Here is an 8,050-nt window from a genome sequence, read left to right as displayed (position 1 = left end):
TCAAACTGTTCACATTCAACTGTCAACGATTTGAAGATACCAATTGTGGTCGCAATTCGTGTCTTCTGTCCGTTCGTTGAAGCATCTTTTCGTAAAATTTTATTCAAAAGGCTGGTATTTTGGTTCCAAATCCAGTCCACTTTTGAATCTCTGTCGATGAATATTTCTCATTTAAAACCTTGAACGGAGTCTCCATGATTTTAATTAATTTCAAACATTTTTCGGAATCTATGTTTGTTTCCTCTTGTTTCAATTGCACACTTGCCAGAGATATAATAACAAGACATGTTATAGAATGACTGTTCTACGCTCCTGCAGTCTCTTTTATGGGCGGAAAACATGACTCACACATTGATGAAAATTCGCGAACGTTATTCCAACAAAAACTTAGAGATAATTCTTTAACGAAACTGGAGCGGGTGTAAGATGGTGGGGCAGTTCTTTGAATTTGGCGAAGAACTTTCGCACGTCTCACGTACGAGCGAGAGAGAGAGAGAGAGAGAGAGAGAGAGAGAAAGCGGTATTTATTGTGCGCCCTGGCACTATATCCCCTCAAGCGCATTACATATAGCTTTGAGGTTAACAATAGTAGTATAAAAATAAATAAAAAGATATAACAGTATATGCATAATTAAAATAAAAATTCAAATAAAATAAAAAGTAAATAAAAATACAACACGTAGTGCTTTACAAATTCAAAAATGAATAAGAAATAAACAAAGAAAAATAGCGTGATCCTCGCTTCACGTCCACCGACAAGCTACTCGATCCACCAGCGATGGCGTAGAGGCGAGTAGAAGCACGCTTTACATTAGTAAAACTAACTATCTTCAAGTTACAGCGTTATTCAATCGTCAATAAGTGCGCAGAAAGTCGTTTTCTGAAAGTTTCCATTGTAGAAGCTTGTCGTACCGATGCTGGCAAATTATTCCAGAACGAAGGTGCTGCTCCTGCGAAAGAATTTTTGTAGAGTTCCGTCCTACATGATAGTGGCTGCAGCCAGTCTCTGGGTCATCGCGAACTCCTATGTGCGTTCCCGTTTTGGAGCGCAAGTCTGTCGTATAGGAACTTTGGAATGCGGTTGTTAAGTACTTGATACGTTACGCACCCTAGGAAGTACAACCTTCTACCTTTAGTTTTGAGCCAATTGAGTTGCCGGTAATATGCAGAGATGTGAGCATCGCGCCTAATATCCAACGTGAAGCGAATGCATGCATTTAGAGGGCGACCAACGGCAAGGTCTTGTTCGTTCGTTATATCAAGATATATTAGACAACAGTAATCTAAGTGAGGAAATACAAGCGCGGAGACTAGTTGCGCTCTCAACTTTGGAGGGAGCAGACATCTGCATTGCTTAAGCTGATAGATGATGCCATTTATTTTTTTTGCAATCTTCGTTGCGTTGGAATTCCAAGATAGAGGTCTACTGATGGTTGTACCCAAACAAGTAACATCGTTAGAGAATGGGACCTTCACATTGCCAGCCATCACCGGAGGAAGGTCGTCGAACTTAATGCTGGCAATAAAACGGCGTGTGCCAATCACAATGGATTTAGACTTTTCGCTGTTTAGAAGAAGGCCCAAATCGGCAGCCCAGATGAAGACGGCCTTAATATCTTCATTGACAGCCCTGATACCCTCCACAAGGTCATCAGGCTTGCAATGTAAATAGACTTGCAGATCGTCAGCATAGAAATTGTAACTACAATTTCTAAGTACGTTGTTAAACCCATGTAGATACATTAAAAATAGAAGAGGACTGAGTACTGAGCCCTGTGGAACCCCATTCCTGATGTTTAACCACTCAGATTGTGCCTCAGTATGACTGTCTTGTGTGGATTGTAGTCTCCCTGTTAGATACAAGCAGATCCACTGCAGCGTAGACTGCGAGAAATTAAGCGCGCGAAGTTTTTCGAAGAGTTTCTCATGCCGGACACGATCAAATGCCTCAGAAAAGTCAAAAAGTATCAAAATAGTGACTTTACGTGAGTCCCCAGCCTTACGATGATCTTTGAGCACGCGCAAGAGAGCTGACTGCGTATTATGGCCAGCGCGATATGCCGATTGGCAAGGGTCTAGCAAGGCATGCATATGAAGGTGGTTCATAATCGGATCGGCCACTATCTTTTGCAGGCACTTTGAAAGAGCACAGAGAATAGAGATGGGACGGTATCCATTTGAAGTGGTCGGGAATTTTACCTTAGGAAGCGGGCAAACGAAGGCGCACTTCCACATGGTGGAAAAAATTCCTGACATGACCGAGATAGAGAAGAGATGGTGGATCATGGGCCGAATGCAGGGAAGAGCAAGTCGAATCATCTTAGTGCAGAGTTCGTCAACTCCGATGGCTGATGGTTTTGAGTGATAAATAGCCTTGTCGAGGATGTCGTAACTTATGTTAAGAAAATAGAACTTATCGTCTCTATACTCGCGTTCTCCCAGGTAATAAACCGACGGCTGTTTGTAAGTCGGATCGATGCTAGTAGATGCGAAATGCTTGTTAAGGCAGGTAACGGAGGTAGCTAAGGGTTTAGCACTATCTCGAGATTTAATAAGTCCCAGACACCGTAATTCGTTCCAGGTAGAGGCGGCACTTGTGAAGGCCGAGAAAAATCGGTTGCAGTACGTAGCTTTGACTGTTTCAATCGTGGCTTGCACAGAGTTTCTGAGAAGCTTGAATCTGTTATGTGCGTCCAAAGTGCTTCTCTTTCGCCATTCTCTTCTCGCCCTATCCCTCGCCCTCATTAACGTTTTGATCTCAACAGTTAGCCAAGGCGCAGGTGCCCTTTTGGCTTTCACCTTGGTTATTAGAGCATATATGTCCAGCCAATATGTAAGACAGGTGTTGAGTATAGACAGTTTATGTTCTAGATTGTTTGTATCGTAAAAAATACCCCAGTCCATACTGCTAAGCTGTGTTGGGAAAGCAGCACTATTGAAAGATCTTAAATCGCGACATGAGAACTCACGCGGAGGGAGCCTATCAACTTTCGGATTGTACTTAATATAAATAAGGTCGTGTACTGAGAGAAATGGTACTGCAACTTGTCCACAATCCACAAGCATGTTTTCATCATCGACCATGCAGAGGTCGAGCAGAGTAGACGCACCGCGAACATGATGTGTAGGCCCATCCGGGACTAAGTGTAAATTAGACATTTCTACAAAATTAAGAAGGTGCTTGCTATCGTGCGAGATGGTATTAAGATCTGAGTTGAAGTCGCCAAGTACTACTGCGTGTTGATACAGTGTACTGTGCTGAAGGTATGAGTCCTCAAATTCTGTTAAATGGCCGATATTCGGTGGTCGATATATAACACAGACTAGTATTTTAGAGTGATTAGGTATCGTTATCTCAGCAAGTATATACTCCGGTTTTATATCGCAGTTTCCTCCTGAGTCAATCAAAACACGTGCTTGCAAGCAGGAATGCACGTACATGCGTCAGATTGATCGCATCGCAATAGGCAATAGTTTTGCAGATTCACATAGTCATCAGATACCTGAAGAGTACGCCAGGTTTCAGACATGCGTATGATGTGGTGAAAATTTCCGTTAAATAATAGCGAAACTCGTCTAGATGGCATTTTAAGGACTGACAGGTTACATAGCATATCAGAAGACAGTTCTGCGAATTATTCTCCATAATCGGTATTACGCGCGTTATCGGCAATACGTTTACACAGAATGGGGCATTATGTTGGCAGTCTTCATCGGTGAAGACTGCTTTGCAGTTATAACAGAGCGGTTCCTCTGCACGATTTATGCACCTCGCAGTTTCATGGTTACCCGAACAGTGTGCGCAGTGCAAGCTCTCGGTGCAGTCCTTAGCAGGATGGCCGAAAGACAGGCATCTATAGCACTGCAGTACTCTAACGTGGTCATCAAAACGACACGAGGCATAACGGACATAAATTTTTTGTTTACTTCTCAGAATCGCCCTAATTTCTGCCGAGACCTCTATAACGCACGCCCGCGAATTCCGTTTTTCGCGCGACATGTACACTATTTTCATCTCAGGATTCCCCGCTTCGACTTCCGCCAGATTCATCCTGACGATGTCGAACTGAATCTCCTCCGGAGTGAGGTCAGCTGGCACCCAATGTATAATGAGGCGCGGATTGAGTTTTGTGATTTCACTAACTTCGAGACCGAGTTTTTGCAGAGAGGGGAGAAATCGAATTTTTACTAGGTCCGCGACTTTAGCGTCGATGCGAATTCCGTTGTTCTTGGCTCCGATGGCTCGATCTACTTTCATTCCTATTTCGGCCGGGTCGAGATTTTTTATAACGACTTCCCTCGTGCGTTTCGAGGACGGGAATTTTGCAGCTACATTGTCTTTCGGTGTAATCAAAAAGCTCACCAACTTGTCTGGAGAAATAGTAGGTCCGTGGGGGACATGCACTTTCTTGGAATGCGATGCAATGCTTGCATACGACGTGGATGCAGAGGGCTTCAGCGAGGTCGCAATTGCTTCTTTGACTCCGACAGAACAGGCTTCGGTTATTTGCGAGATTATTGTCGTATTGACGGGGGATTTGAAAGCCTCTCTTATACTAGAAATGCACGTACAAGTTATCTCGTTTTGAGCTGAAGTGACTGCCTCTGCGCATCTATCTTTTGCTAATACCTCTCCCACTAGAGTAGAATAAGCTGCAAATACCATATTATATGCAGTTTGATAAAACAGAAAAGCATCTTGCAATGCAGTTTTCTTGTCGACAGATTCCTTTAAAATGCAAATAAATTTCACTATTTCCGTATCATAGGCAAGTAACTTCGCGAGCATAGAGTTGGTATCCGCCGACGAGAGCGGTAGCTCGCGTGCCCTCTTACTCGCGTCTAGCGACGACGAATTCCGAGGAAATTCGAGCAACAGCGACAGCGGCGGGGTGAGGCCGGATCGTGACATCTTTCACCACGCGCTGAGCAGCGCCCGCCCCGCAGCCCGTGGATCACCGCCAGCACAGCCGAGTACATTATGGGTATAGTCATAAGTACGAGAGCGCATGCATGAAGGAAGAGAGAACAAAGCAAGTAACGACAGGTAGAGAAGAAATGGTAAACTAATTGAAATGAAGAAAATATGCGATTATCACGAGAAATATCACAGAGAAACACCTACTCGAATATTCCGTATGCGCCGGATGGCAAGAGGAAGCCCATCAGCACAAATTATCACCAGAACAAAGGCCAGATCCATCACAAAAAAAGAAAAAGACGAGAGTACGAAAGAGACACTCCCACTCAGCTCGACAGAGAGAGAGAGGGATTTTGATTGATGTCGTTTATTTAGCCCATGGCTACTTCAATGGTACATTTTACAGAGGTACAAATATGACTGTCACTTGGGAGACTTATTTTAGGTCCCGGCATTAAGGTACCGCTTGCATATCTGCACGGATTAGGGAAACCCAAGAAAAACCCAATCAGACCTCGTCTTAATAGTCACATAACGGTTCATTGTTCACACAACTTTCTCATACATACATCTCTTTGATATATTCTTTCGCTTTACGTCTAAATGTGTTCACATTGTTAATTGATTTTATACCGTTTGGTAAGTCATTATAAATTTTAAACCCGCTATATATTAGTGTGTTTTGTGATGTTGTTTGATTACGCTTTGTGATGTGTATATTATTTCGCTGTCGTGTGTTATAAGTATGTGTTTCGCCAACTAGAGTTACACTTTCCGCAAGGTAAGATGGACATATCGTTAATTTAATTTTATGCACAAATATAAGCGTATTTAAAGTAACTCGCTGTTTAACATTAAAGAAATGTAATGCATTTAACATTTGTTTGATCGGTGTAAATTTACTACATCTAATTATCGCTCGCATCGCTCGATTTTGCACTTTTTGCAATAAATCAAGTTCAGTTTCGCCAACGCTTAAGAAAATCGTAGAACAATAGTCAAAGTGCGGGGCAATCAGACTTTTATAAATAATAGTCCTAGTTAGCGGCGACAAAGAGTCTCCAATTCGGAACAAAAAAATTACTTTTTCAGCAATTTTTTTAATTGTATACTTTAGGTGTTCTTTGAAGTTTAAATGCTTGTCAATAATTATACCAAGGTATTTAATTTCATCTACATTTTCAATTAAGTTATTTTAAATTTTTATATTACATTTAAAATTGTAACTAGAGGTTCGCACTCCTCTTACCAACATGAATTTAGTTTTAGCAACATTTAAACTTATCATGTTTCTGTTTAGCCAAATAGATACCTTATTTAAATCATAGGTAATCTTCTTTTCAATGTCAATGGAATCAGAGCTACTATAATATATTATTGTGTCGTCCGCAAACATTTTACATTTACAATATTTTAATTCTCCTTTTAAATCATTAATATAAATCAAAAAGAGAAGTGGGCCCAATATTGAGCCTTGTGGAACACCATATTTCATCTGATAAATTGTCGTTAACCAAACAACAGTGGTCTAATAAAGGGAAAATTAAAGCAACCACTAGGCGAGCTTTAAGTTCGCGAAAAAGAGAATTTTTATTAAATTTCAATTAAAATAACGAAAAATGAACCTTTTGTGAGATACTTTCAACATGTGATCTCCATGAAAGGTTTGATTGTAATATCACTCCAAGATTTTTTGCTTCTTGAACGTACGGGATGTCAACACCGTTTACCGAGATGGGGGTCAGTGAAGAGAAATCAATTTGTTTAATAAACGCACTGCTGCCAAAAATTATGGTTTTGGATTTGGACAAGTTCAATTTTAGACCATTAACTCTAGCGAAAGTGGTTAAGGCAGTGACGTCTTGAGTGATGCGGTAAACCCCTCCTTTCAATTCAGACGGTGGGCAGCTCAAGTAGATTTGCGTATCATCCGCGAAATTCATACGTTGGGTGTTCGTAAGAACGTCTCCTATATCGTTCAAAAATAAAGAAAATAATAAGGAGCCGAGGACTGACCCTTGAGGGACACCCGAAGAAGTAGGTAACCAATCGGAGCATACATTTCCGTCATTTAATACTGATTGGGTGCGCCCTGAGGGGTATGAGAAGATCTAGTCTAAGACAGAATCAGAGAAGCCGATTTTTTTCAGCTTACTGAGAAGAACGAGATGAGGAACAGTATCAAAGGCCTTGCTGAAATCAAATAACACAAGAATAGTAATTTGTCTTTGGTCAATTCCTCGTCTAATATCCTCGCAGATGCGAACGAGAGCCGATGGAGTGCCATGGTGTTTCCTATATCCACTGTGTCTCTGGCCAAGAATATTGTGTTCGCCGATCCAAGTTGTGATTTGCTTGTGTACAAGCCGCTCGAGCTTCTTAGATAATTCACTAAGATTTGCAATAGGACGAGTTTCCGAAGGTGAAAGAGGAGTCTCAATTTTGGAGAGTGTTCAGAGATAAGAACGTTTCCATTCTGTGGGAAATGTAGATGATGAAAGGCAAAGATTGAAAATGAATGCCAATGCAGGGCAAGTAGCAGGATAGGCTTTGTGTAACGCGAAACGAGATATGCTGTCAGGGCCAGTAAAGTGAGACAAAGAGGAGGAAAGATTTGAGAGCAGTAGCTTGATATGATCTGGTTCGATGATAGAGAAATTGAATGTGTGACACGGTAACGGCACGCTCATTTTCATTTCGTCGTATTTGGTAATAGAATAAGGAGGTAAGGTGGTGAAAACGGCAGAGTGAAAGATATTTAAAATGTGGCTTGGAAAAAAAATGCAACGGTGAAGCAAATGAGGATCTTGCGAGTCCAAGAGTAGACAATTCTTTCCATAATCGATTGGGATCGGTGATGGAAGAGAGCCTCTGTAGGTAATAGTTATTTCTCGCAAGCCTAAGATCGTTAGTAAGCTCGTCTCGGTATTGCCTGAAAATAGCGTAGTCTAATAATGCTCTTGTCCTTTTTGCACGGGTATACAATTTATTCCGCTGAGAAATTCGACTTTTCAAAAGTCTTGTGAGCCATGGCGCCGGTGGTCCACGCACTAGAAATGAACGCGTCGGAGCTTGCGAGTCAAGAGCATCAAGAAAAGCACCGGAGAAAAGTGCTGTGATTATGTTAAC

Source organism: Neodiprion virginianus, chromosome 2 (genome assembly GCF_021901495.1).
Source record: "Neodiprion virginianus isolate iyNeoVirg1 chromosome 2, iyNeoVirg1.1, whole genome shotgun sequence".
Classification (NCBI taxonomy): domain Eukaryota; kingdom Metazoa; phylum Arthropoda; class Insecta; order Hymenoptera; family Diprionidae; genus Neodiprion; species Neodiprion virginianus.
This window is presented reverse-complemented; position numbering follows the sequence as displayed.